Raw genomic sequence first — 12189 nt, 5'->3', positions numbered from 1 at the left:
TTCAGCACCGAAGGTTTGACAGAAATAACACTGGTTAGGTAATATTTTCCAATCTAACCTTAAATAAACCACTCCCTTAACTATTTATAGCACAAACAAGTTTTGTGGTTTCTTTACATACCTTTTACTTATGTAGCGAACGTTTTCCCTTTGCGCGCCAGGAAAACAATCAATTTTCAGAAACATTGATTTCGGCGGGAGTGTTTACTCGTATGCGTCCTGTATGTACCGAACATAAAACAAGTCATAAGTTATAGCTTTACTTTCTCTCGACAGGACTCCAATTCTGACACAAACTTAACTACAATGGTAGGATTAAAATGCTTATTTTAATGTTGAATATTAACTGTACCAGGAGCTATGAGCGTCCGTTAACGTTTGTTTGTTTGTTTGTTTGTTTGTTTGTTTGTTTGTTTGTTTGTTTGGAAAAAATAAAAATGGGATAGCATGAAAAAAGCCCTATATCTCAGGATTCAGTTTTCACAGTTGTTTCCTCAATCACACAGAAGAAAAAAAATACTGCGTCGGCCGGGAATCGAACTCGGGTCAACTGCTTGGAAGGCAGCTATGCTCACCACTATATCACCGACGCTTTGATGTGGGAATGCACCGAAAAAAAAATGTTCACATGGTACATCAGCTCTTATCTGAAATCCCCTTTCAATCAGACTACCTCCCTGATCCGACCAACGACCCCCGAGTTGTCCTAGTTTCTTTCGTTATGAAATTTCTATTCACTCCCCCACCTTCCCACCTCCCCCATCCCCGAATAACACGACCTGTCGAAGAAGCGTGATAAGATACATGAGCCAAGAAAAATGAAAATCAAACAAGAGTTGTCACAACAGTTAAGAAAATGTATTTCATTTGGGTCAACTGTTATGCCAACAACAGGAGGAACCTACGGGAATTAAAATATCAATTCAGTTATACCTATTAAAAGAGATCAGTGTTTGTTTCATAGTTAGAACTCGTCGTTAATGCCACTAGAATTTTTTTAAGGAAAACTAAAAAATCTGAAACTATAATATATCGAAAAGTAAAAAAATTATCTCATGTACCTAGGTTCCACCGAGATTTGAACTCGGATCGCTGAATTCAGAGTCCAGAGTGCTAACCATTACACCATGGGACCCTGCACAGTTTGTGAGATTAAATTTGTTAAAACATAAGAATTTACGTCAAGCAAAGACAAATCGGGACCGGCATGCTATTTCAATAGACTTTACTTTGAAGAAAACGCTGAGGTTCTGAGGTCTGCTGCAGTGTTCGCCATGAATTTGTAGTTTATAAATAAGCGTTAGCAAAATTAAATTAAATTAAGTGATGTTGAAGTGTCAGCACTTTACTCCCTGTGTTACTAAAAACGAGCTACCCTCTTCAATAGTCAACTTTCGTTATAAATAATTTATAAACACTGTCAGAGGTTCTTACCAGAATACTGGTTCTGATAAAAATTGTTGTTCATTGAATTTTGCTCTTAATAAGGGAGAAGATAAGAACATATTCTTCAGTTTAGCTTAATTGAATGATATAAATTATCTTTTCCTATAAAAAGGTGTACTTTCAAATTAAATTACCTGGCAAATTTCTTCAGTTATCGTGTGCAAGGTCCCATGGTGTAACGGTTAGCACACTGGACTTTGAATCCAGCGATCCGAGTTCGAATCTCGGTGGGACCTGATGGGCATACAACTGTGATTCAAATAGTCCATGTGCATTTTGGTGTCCCAAACGCAAGACTATTTATTATTTTTATTAATACGTAGAGTCATTTTCAATTGAGTGTCGTAACTTGACCAAAACCAAACCAATTTCTTATTAATTAGACCACTAATCCAATCTCAAACCGGAGTCAAACCAAAACAAGTGTGTTCCGGAAACCTTTGTACATTTCATAGCCGTCCACTGCAAAATGACCGCGAACACGAACGATGAGTTGAACTGCTAATTTTTCGTATTTCCATCTAGAATTGAACGCTGTCATTGCATATGTGTAGCCTGAGCGAGGTTTTAGAGCCATAGCCATCCTGGACAAATTCAATTTTACAAGGAGTTGTCATCGGCGTCGCCTTCGTCATACTTAAGATCCCTATATTTGCATCCCGGATGCTGGAAGGTCGATACATTTGTTTTACGTGGAGTCTGTCATCCTAAGTGGCTGCTTTGTGCTTTGCTCATTTTTTATCTCAAGACCAATCGAAGGCAGATGAGAGTATGGCATAAAAACCCTAAAAGCTCACATAAATTCCAGCTCTTTGCCAAGGTTCTTTTTAATTCTTTTTTAAATAAGTTGTCGAGCGTTTCGGTAGGAAGTTTTTCCCTCTAGGTGAAACAATCTCATTTACGTTACTTCGCTGATGCAATACCTTTTCATCTTCCCCATTACTACACGGCAATCGTTTGCTTCTTCTTCTTCAGTATAGCTTAAGGCTTTGAATACTTGAAGGCCATCGTCGTCAATACTGACGTCCTTGAACTTGGCGAGTTGATACTCGTGGCTTTCCCGCTCCAAACCAAGTAATCATTACAGTATTCTCTTTCCATAGCTTCCAGTTCTCGAAGATCTCGCAACTTAATTGATCTCAAATGAAAATGTTGCAGAGACAATGATGTCTGGTGGAATAACATTGAAAATGCTTTAGGCGGCGAGGCACCGGAAGTTGTTTTCGCTCGTAGGCATTTGTAGACGGTAGACGTTGTCGACGAATTTGAACTGTTTGGGAGTTTAAGCAAATCGCTACGGTTGGCTCTGATACGGCTGCCGGAAGTAAATTTCCCCCAAAATGAGACACTGCGCATGTACGTCGGTTGCATCCAGCCGTAGCGTGAAATCTGACTACGTGAGTCTGGATGTTTTGCCGTAGTGGCTACTACGTCGGGTTTATTTCGCTTCTCTGGCCCTTTTCAACGGACATCTCGGTATTTTAAGAATTCCATCGGATACTATTTCCTTTAAACTCAGTTTAAGCCAAAGATTGTGTCAAGGTTGCCTTTCATAAGCCTGTAAATCCGTATCCTGAATTTACGATAAGTTTTGGCAAAGGTGTTGGAATGGCGAAGCGAGTCAAGTGAAATATTCGTGTTGATCACGAGGTTGTTTTTCTTCGGTTAAGTTTGCTTTGAGGGTTTAGTGAAGATGTTTTATATCTGGATAACTATACGATGCTATTTTGCTTCTTTGAGTATTGATATATTTGTGTTCTTCTCTCGATATTCTTTGAGATATTTGTCTCTGTAATTATATATTTCATCCATCAAATTGTTATGGTACAAAGTGTATGGCATTCGCTTTCGCTCAGAAATAATCTGTTCGTCCTACCGACTAACGGCCATCGTCCTTTGAGCGAAGCCATTTGGCTGTGAGAAACTAAATAAAAGAGATTTAAACTCCTTAGCCGATGTTTCTTTCATCTTTGTATTTCGCTTTACTCGCTAAACTTAAAATTTGGCAGACCCCCAAGACGTACTCTCCCCAAACCTTTTCAGTCACGGCAGCCGTGGTAGCACCAGCCGTAGTGATTTGCTTAAACTCCCTATTACCCTTTATGCTGCAACATGTGATATTAAATGGCAGAGAGAACCTTAAAAGAACATCATCAATCACGGCTTAGTCTGGCAACTGTAACTCAAGATACACAAGGCGAACGCGTATTTTAATATATAACTGTATGTATAGCATAAAATTATAAAGCCGTTACAGAACACAAGCGTGCATCTACAGAATGTTTGGCCAATTAGCATATTATAGTCTTAAATTGGGGTATGTCCGCCATTTTGAATAATCAAATCCAACCGGTGTCAGAAGGTCGTTTGTCCGGTTTCGCTATGACGTCAGTGTTTTCTCATTGGCTCACAGCCAAATCTTTTGTTCTTTCGCTTTATAAGTGCGACACCACCCGAATGGTTGGGCGGTCAGTTAACTTCACTGCAATATATACACCGCTCTTAATCTCTCTTAAAACAATACCTTCTGGATATATAATCAAGTATTCTTCCTCAACCACACCCCTTAATATCCCCTCAATATATCCCCTCAAAGTCTGCATTTCATTATTCCCTTACATATACCTACGCATCCTACATCTCATTAATCCCCCACATATACCTACACAGCCCACATCCCATTAATCCCCCACATATACCTACAAAGCCCACATCTCATTAATCCCCCACATATACCTACATAGCCTACAACTCATTAATCCCGGGGGCAGCACCAAGATTGCGCAAGTGATTACGCTTCTTAAATTTAACCATTCTCCTAACAAGCTGTCTAAGCCTGCGGAATCTGGACCATAACTGAGAACACAGAGTCTTTTAGCTTTACGCCGGATTCTGTTCTTCTTTCTGATTAACTGTAATACTTCTCTGTCGATCCACGGAGGTCTGTTGGCATCCCTAATTAACACCTTAGGAACAAATTCACCCACACATGATAGAAACAAGTCAAACCAGCAAGCAGTACTGGCATCAATGTCGTTGTCAAGTTATTGGAGTGGTCATGCATTTAGGGAATGGAGTTCAATGTCAAATAGTGTAAGGTTCTAAGAGTAGCACGAACTAAATGAACTTATGAGAGGGATTATTACTTGGAGGAACCAAGTTGGAGCGTGTTGCTGTTGAAAAAGATCTGGGTATTTGGATCAGCCACGATTTAAGCTGGAATCATCGCGTTGAAATTATTACGTCCAGAGCTCAAAAGATTCTTAATTTGCTTCATAGGACATGTAAGGATATGACTGATATTAGAACTAAAAAGTTACTTTATATTACTTGGGTGCAGTCACGTCTAGAATATGCCAGTGTGGTATGGTCGCCTTATACCAAAAGAAATACTACCAGCTTAGACCAAATTCAGCGCAGAGCCACGAGATTCATTCTCGGCAAGGAGTATTCTGAGCACGAACGCCTGAGTAAATTAAATTTATTACCTTTACAATATCGTATGGAAATTCATGATCTCGTATTCTTTTTTAAATGTTTTAAGAATATGTATAATTTAGATATTCTGGACTTTGTATCGTTTCGAACTTGCAACAAGCCTTTGAGAAAGATTGATTATCTGACACTCAATGTCCCGTTCGGTCGCACAGAATCTTTTAAGAACTCATATTTTATACGGATTTCTCGCTCATGGAATGAACTACCTCTTAACATCAGGGAGTCTAACACCTTGTCAGTCTTCCGCAAGAAATTGTTTGCTTAGTTTTACGATAAGTTCAGTGCTAAATTTTTTATCATGATTATCTTATTTTTTTAATATGAGTTGCGAGTAATTTTTAACTATGTATACAGTCATACAATGATACACTAAGGCGGCTTATATTAAGGAATCTTGTATTCTGATTTAAGCTGTCCTCAAATTCATTGGATTGACTTGTTCAATGTAATGTAATTTGGAATTTTTATTAAAGATTAAAGATTAAAGATAGTTCCAGTCCAATACCCAGAATACGAATATGGCCTATTGGCCCAATATACACATTGCCATGCCCACATACCACAAATAGACCAAATAATTTGGCAAATAGGAAAAATAGTCGCTTTGTTGAAATACGGAATAACTAGCTCTTTAAAGTGGCAGGCAATTGCATAATTAATTAAACATAGATGGTTATTAAATAATTGTTCTAGAGCGTTGAAACTAATTGCCGAAACCATATATGAATTTCTGGTGGACAATAAAGGCAAGAGGAAAAAGATTCCATTCAATGAAGGTCAGAATAAATCTGCCAACAGGTTATTATTCAATTTAACTTCTTATCATGTCAAACTCCTTTTTCTTTCTACTACTTTCTTCTGAAAATCCCTCCTTAAATAGGCCATATTCGTATTCTCGGTATTGGACTGGAACTAGCTTGCAACTGAGGCTAATGTGGGGAGCCTTTTCAAATGCAAATGAAATAAATCGCTTTTTGGTGATATTCCCCCGCATGAGCCTCCATTGCAAGCTAGTTCCAGTCCAATACCGAGAATACGAATATGGCCTATTTCTAGGTCTTCTAAATGAAACTATAATATATCGAAAAGAAAAAAATGTCCTACGTAACCAGGTCCCACCGAGATTTGAACTCGGATCGCTGGATTCAGAGTCCAGAGTGCTAACCATTACACCATGGGACCCTGTACAGATTGAGAATTAAATTTGTTTAAAAAATCGGAAATTACGTCAAGTGAGTATTCTTTGATCTGAATTAAATGTAGCTTCATTTCAGTCTCAGTGTTAAAAACGCAAACCGGGACCGGCATGCTGTTTCAATCGAATTTGGTTTTGGTTTTAACCACTCCCTTGCCTTTTTAAGCTTGATTATTACTTTATACTTGTTGTTTGTCTGCTGTTGCGAACAGTTACTGTAAAAGTGTATTTGTTTTGACCGGACCTTCCCGTATAAGCAAACCTGTATTTAGTTTCATGAATAATCCTATACACGGTCCCGTGGTGTAATGGTTAGCCCTCTGAACTCTGAATCCAGCGATCCGAGTTCAAATCTCGGTGGAACCTCACGTTTCATTTTCAGAGTAAATATTTACTTTAATTTTAGGCCATCATGGTCGTGTTGTATAAAGCGCGAAATTTTCTGCCTTATAATTATGACCGTAGCATAGGAGAGTATAAAAAATATTAATCTTAAATAGCAAGGAAAAAATTCTTTTTCTATCAGGTGTTATCGAACACAGCTATTTTTAGTTCAACCAAAACCGGAAGAGACTTCTTATGATTTAAATTAATTTAATTTTACTCAAAAAAGTTGCGTCGGCCATAATCAGCAGTTGTCACTAAATAATCAGCTTGAGAATATCTGCCAAGTTTGGTGGTTAATCGATGGTAATATTGATGAGGTTATAAAGAATTTAATGTACCAGCCTCGTTTTCATGTTGGCTCATATACGTCCGATTTTCAACCGTCCTTAAAACCCATCCTAGCAAGTTGCAGAGTTGCCACCAAAACTTTTCATGTTTACTAGACCCTAATGAACACTTTTAGACTGGTGGCTTGCTTTCAGCACGAAATTCCCACGGGACTTAATTTTACGACATTTGCTTCCAGACTATCTTGTTTGATTTTCATTTTTCTTGTGTCGTGTATCTTATCAGACTTCTTCGAGAGGTCGTGTTACTCGGGGAAGAAGGGGGAAGAGAATGGAAAATTCATAACCAAAGGATCTAGGACAACTTGGTCGGATCAGGGAGGTAGCCTTATTAATGGGGGATTTCAGATAAGAGCTGATTTAGCATGCAAACATTTGTTCTGCCCAGATTTCATTAAAAATCAATATTTTTTTCAGTTTTTTTTTTCCCTCATCCAAGCGTCGGTGGTATAGTGGTGAGCATAGCTGCCTTCTAAGCAATTGACCCGGGTTCGATTCCCGCCCGACGCAAGTCCAATTTTAGCAGCTTATTTGAATAAGGACAATGATTGATTTTTGTTATATGCTTTTCACTTCTAGAGGCATTCTGGACTTTTTTAAATAACTCTCTGGTTTCTGTCAGTAAGCAGTTTAACACGTGTTCCTCTTCACAAAGTCTCATTCACATGGACACTAGCATGGGCCATATTTATGGTACTAATAATCAGGTCACTAAGCTAGGTCATTTCGTTTACAATCCTTTATCAGTGTTAGCTACTATTCTTCTCTTGGAACAGTATGCGCACGACTAAACTAAATGATTGGAGTTGTTTCAGTTAAGCTTATTTTTTTTGCATCGCTTCTCATAGCGTTCTAACACGAATACCGTTCTCACTATCTATTCTGTTGTAACAAGAGAAAATGATCTGTGTAGTTTGTTGTAGTTGGTGAGTAGCCCAGCAGTGTGCTGTTGTTAACACGATGGTGGCAACTTCTTTGCGTTTTCGAAGTGTCTGTCAAGCGGATTAAGCGTAAAGTTTTGAACGACTACAAAATTTGTACTAAAACAATTAAATTATTCATTCTCGATTTCTATGCGTGGTGGATGACTAGGAATGCGCCCCCGTCAACTATCACGTGATAGAAATCGAGAGCGAGTGATCTAATCAGAAAACAAGAGTTAGAGTTATCCTGCAAAACATTCGACAAAGAACTCCGACAATAAAAGACAGAAACAAAAATCAAATGCGGGGGCGGATCCAGGATTTTTCTTAGGAGGGGTTCACCCCTAAGGAACGGCGTAACTGACTGGTGAGGTAAACAAATTTTAAAAGCGAATACGAAGAAGAAGGCTTCATCTCAAGGAGGGAGTTTGCGCAGCCCTAGCACCCTCCCCCTACATCCGCCCCTGAAATGACGGAAACGAAGTTTATTCCGCTCTATTTAGAAAAAAAATCCTTGCAAGGTCCCACCGAGATTTGAACTCGGATCGCTGGATTCAGAGTCCAGAGTGCTAACCATTACACCATGGGACCGTCTACACAGAGAGGACGGAAAACTAGAAATTATAAGCAAAGTAAAATCAGTGTTTTATTATTTATAACCATAAAAATGTGTTGTAAATACTCCATTTTTAAACTTATAATACTTAGATCGTGCACAGGTAATTCTTTTCAAAGAAAATAAATTGATTTTTTTAACGTTTATTTATAAACTACAAATTCCCCCCCCCTTCCTCCCCCCCGAATAATACGACCTCTCGAAGAAGCATGATAAGATACCTGAGCCAAGAAAAATGAAACTCAAACAAGAATTGTAACAACAGTTAACAAAACGTGTTTCAGTTGCGTCAACTGTTATGCGAACAACAGGAAAAATCTATGGGAATTAAATTATTTAATTCAATTATACCTATTAAAAGAGATCATGTGTTTGGTTCATAGTTAGAACTCACCCAGTTATCACGTCGTTAATGCCAGTACAATTTTTTTTAAGGAAAACTAAAAAAAAACTGAAATTCTAGGTAATATATCGAAAAGTAAAAATTATCTCTTGTAACCAGGTCACTCCGAGATTTGAACTGGGATCGCTGGATTCAAAGTCCAGAGTGCTAACCATTACACCATGGGACCCTGCACAGCTTGTGAGATTAAATTTGCTAAAATATAGGAATTTACGTCAAGCAAAGGCAAATCGGGACCGCCATGCCATTTCAATAAAATTTATTTTGAAGAAAACTGCTGAGGTTCTGAGGTCTGCTACGGTGTTCGCCATGAATTTGTAGTTTATAAATAAGCGTTAAAAAAATCAATTTATTTTCTGTCAAATTATTTAAACTAAACGCCGTCTTAAGGTGTAGAACTTGGTAGAAAAGAGTGATGTTGAGGTGTCAGCACTTTCCTCTTACTGTGTTATTACAAAGGAGCTACCCTCTTCAGTAGTAAAGTCTCTTTATGAAAAAAACAAAATAGAAACACTGTCAGCAGGTTGTTAACAAAATACCGGTTCTAGTATAAATTGTTGTTCATTGAATTTTGCTCTTAATAAAGGACAAGATAGGAACGTATTTTTCAGTTTAGCTTCATTTAATCATGTAAAATTTATTTTGCTATAAAAAGGTGTAATTTCAAATTGAATTACTTGGCAAATTTCTTCATTTATCGCGTGCAAGGTTCCATGGTGTATTGGTTAGCACTCTGGACTTTGAATCCAGCGATCCGAGTTCAAATCTCGGTGGGACCTGATGGGATTCAAATAGTCCGTGTACATTTTGGTGTCCCAAACGCAAGACTTCATATTATTTTTATTAATACGTAGAGCCATTTTCAACTGAGTGTCGTAACTTGACCAAAACCAAACCAATTACTTAACAATTAGACCACTAATCCAATCTCAAACCGTAGTAAAACAAAAACTAAAACCAAAGTAATTGCCTGATTACTTTCGAAACTCCAATGAAAACCGTTCTTAAGTCACTTAGTATCAATTGGTACGAAGACGAACTGAAATGATTTTAACTGCCTCAATTTTAACAAGGCCAGTGAAAACGTTCATTTCCATGGAGTCTTCCATATTTATAAAAACAACATAGCAATCTATATATCAAGGGATGAAAAACCGTAATATGCTAGGGATACAATGTATGATACATTTTTGTTCCTCATGAATTAAGATCCTATGATATAATGCTCAACACTCTGAACACTTAATCCGGCAATTCCCAGTTCCCAAATCTCGGCGCTTTCTTGATACCAATACTTCTAATTTATAAATCTTAAAATTAGTTTTAGTAATCGGCCTGCTGTCAGTACAGGAAAAACAGGACTACAATCTCACGTTCGTGTTCAGCACCGAAGGTTTGACAGAAATAACACTGGTTAGGTAATATTTTTCAATCTAATTTAAAATATTCAGAAACATTGATTTCCGCGGGAGTGTTTACTCGTTTGCGTTCTGTATGTACCGAATGTAAAATCAAGTCATAAGCTACAGCTTTACTTTCTCTCGACAGGACTCCAAGTCTGACACAAACTTAACTACAAAGGTAGGATTAAAATTCTTATTTTAATGTTGAATATTAACTGTACCAGGAGCTATGAGCGTCCGTTAACGTTTGTTTGTTTGCAAAAAAATAAAAATTGGGTGACATGAAAAAAGCCCAACATCTCAGGATTCAGTTTTCAAAGTTGCTCCCTCAGTGTGACCAAAGAAAACAAAATACTGCGTCGGCCGGGAATCGAACCCGGGTCAACTGCTTGGAAGGCAGCTATGCTCACCACTATACCACCGACGCTTTGATGTAGGAATGAACTGAAAAAATAACATCGATTCTCATTCAAATCTGGAAATAGCAAATGTTCGCATGGTACATCAGCTCTTATCTGAAATCCCCTTTCAATCAGACTACGGTATCTCCCTGATCCGACTAACGACCCCCTGGTTGTCCTAGTTTCTTTCGTTATGAAATTTCCATTCTCCCCCCCCCCCCCCCCCTAAATAATACGACCTGTTGAAGAAGCGTGATAAGATACATGAGCCAAGAAAAATGAAAATCAAACAAGAATTGTAACAACTGTTAACAAAATGTATTTCATTTGCGTCAACTGTTGTGCGAACAACAGGAGGAATCTATGGGAATTAAATTATCAATTCAATTATACCTATTAAAAGAGATCTGTGTTCGTTTCTTAGTTAGAACTCAACCATTACACCATGGGACCCTGCACAGTTTGTGAAATTAAATTTGTTAAAATATCGGAATTTACGTCAAGCAAAGGCAAATCGGGACCGGCATGCTATTTCAATAGAATTTAGTTTTAAGAAAACTGCTGAGGTCCTGAGGTCTGCTGCGGTGTTCGCCATGAATTTGTAGTTTATAAATAAGCGTTAAAAAATGAATATATTTTCTGTCAAATTATTTCAAGTTAACTGCTGTCATTGCCGTCTTAAGGTGTTCAACTTGGTAGAAACGAGTGATGTTGAGGTGTCAGCAATTTCCTCTCACTGTGCTCTTACAAAGTGCTACCCTCTTCAATAGTCAACTTTCGTTATAAATAAATTATAAACACTGTCAGAGGGTCTTACCAAAATACAGGTTCTGATGTAAATTGTTGTACATTGAATATTGCTCTTTATAAGGGACAAGATAAGAACATATTCTTCAGTTTAGGCTAATTGAATGACATAAATTATCTTTTCCTATAAAAAGGTGTACTTTCAAATTAAATTACCTGGCAAATTTCTTCAGTTATTCTGTGCAAGGTCCCATGGTGTAATGGTTAGCACACTGGACTTTGAATCCAGCGATCCGAGTTCAAATCTCGGTGGGACCTGATGGGCATGCAACTGTGATTCAAACAGTCCGTGTACATTTTGGTGTCCCAAACGCAGGACTTTTTATTATTTTTATTAATACGTAGAGCCATTTTCAATTGAGTGTCGTAACTTGACCAAAAACAAACCAGTTACTTAACAATCAGATCACTAATCCAATCTCAAACCGTAGTAAAACTAAAACAAGTGTGTCAAGGAAACGTTTGTACATTTCATAGCCGTCCACTGCAAAATGACCGCGAACACGAACGATGAGTCGAACTGCTAATTTTTCGTATTTCCATTTAGAATTAAACGCTGTCATTGCATATGTGTAGCATGAGCGAGGTTTTAGAGCCATAGCCATCCTGGACAAATTCAATTTCACAAGGAGTTGTCATCGGCGTCACCGTCGCTATTGTTAAGATCCCTATATTTGCATCTCGGATGCTTGAAGGTCGATACACTTGTTTAACGTGGGGTCTGTCATCCTAAGTGGCTGCTTTGTGCTTTGCTCATGTTTTA

General features: G+C 38.0%; 9 non-coding genes across 9 annotated transcripts; 4 read left to right on the top strand and 5 right to left on the bottom strand.

Annotated features, from left to right (window-relative positions):
* Nucleotides 1–520: 520 nt before the first annotated feature.
* Trnag-ucc (transfer RNA glycine (anticodon UCC)) lies at nucleotides 521–592 on the bottom strand. Its single transcript has one exon. It is a non-coding gene; the product is annotated as a tRNA-Gly (tRNA).
* A 471-nt stretch (nucleotides 593–1063) lies between these two features.
* Nucleotides 1064–1135, bottom strand: Trnaq-cug (transfer RNA glutamine (anticodon CUG)). The gene has a single exon. It is a non-coding gene; the product is annotated as a tRNA-Gln (tRNA).
* A 475-nt stretch (nucleotides 1136–1610) lies between these two features.
* Trnaq-uug (transfer RNA glutamine (anticodon UUG)) lies at nucleotides 1611–1682 on the top strand. Its single transcript has one exon. It is a non-coding gene; the product is annotated as a tRNA-Gln (tRNA).
* A 4372-nt stretch (nucleotides 1683–6054) lies between these two features.
* Nucleotides 6055–6126, bottom strand: Trnaq-cug (transfer RNA glutamine (anticodon CUG)). The gene has a single exon. It is a non-coding gene; the product is annotated as a tRNA-Gln (tRNA).
* Nucleotides 6127–7311: 1185 nt separating this feature from the next.
* Trnar-ucu (transfer RNA arginine (anticodon UCU)) lies at nucleotides 7312–7383 on the top strand. The gene has a single exon. It is a non-coding gene; the product is annotated as a tRNA-Arg (tRNA).
* A 932-nt stretch (nucleotides 7384–8315) lies between these two features.
* On the bottom strand, nucleotides 8316–8387 carry Trnaq-cug (transfer RNA glutamine (anticodon CUG)). Its single transcript has one exon. It is a non-coding gene; the product is annotated as a tRNA-Gln (tRNA).
* Nucleotides 8388–9522: 1135 nt separating this feature from the next.
* On the top strand, nucleotides 9523–9594 carry Trnaq-uug (transfer RNA glutamine (anticodon UUG)). The gene has a single exon. It is a non-coding gene; the product is annotated as a tRNA-Gln (tRNA).
* Nucleotides 9595–10573: 979 nt separating this feature from the next.
* On the bottom strand, nucleotides 10574–10645 carry Trnag-ucc (transfer RNA glycine (anticodon UCC)). Its single transcript has one exon. It is a non-coding gene; the product is annotated as a tRNA-Gly (tRNA).
* A 967-nt stretch (nucleotides 10646–11612) lies between these two features.
* Trnaq-uug (transfer RNA glutamine (anticodon UUG)) lies at nucleotides 11613–11684 on the top strand. The gene has a single exon. It is a non-coding gene; the product is annotated as a tRNA-Gln (tRNA).
* The last annotated feature ends 505 nt before the right edge of the window (nucleotides 11685–12189 follow it).

This window comes from Orbicella franksi, chromosome 2, assembly GCF_964199315.1.
Source record: "Orbicella franksi chromosome 2, jaOrbFran1.1, whole genome shotgun sequence".
In the NCBI taxonomy this organism is placed as follows: domain Eukaryota; kingdom Metazoa; phylum Cnidaria; class Anthozoa; order Scleractinia; family Merulinidae; genus Orbicella; species Orbicella franksi.
This window is presented reverse-complemented; position numbering and strand designations above follow the sequence as displayed.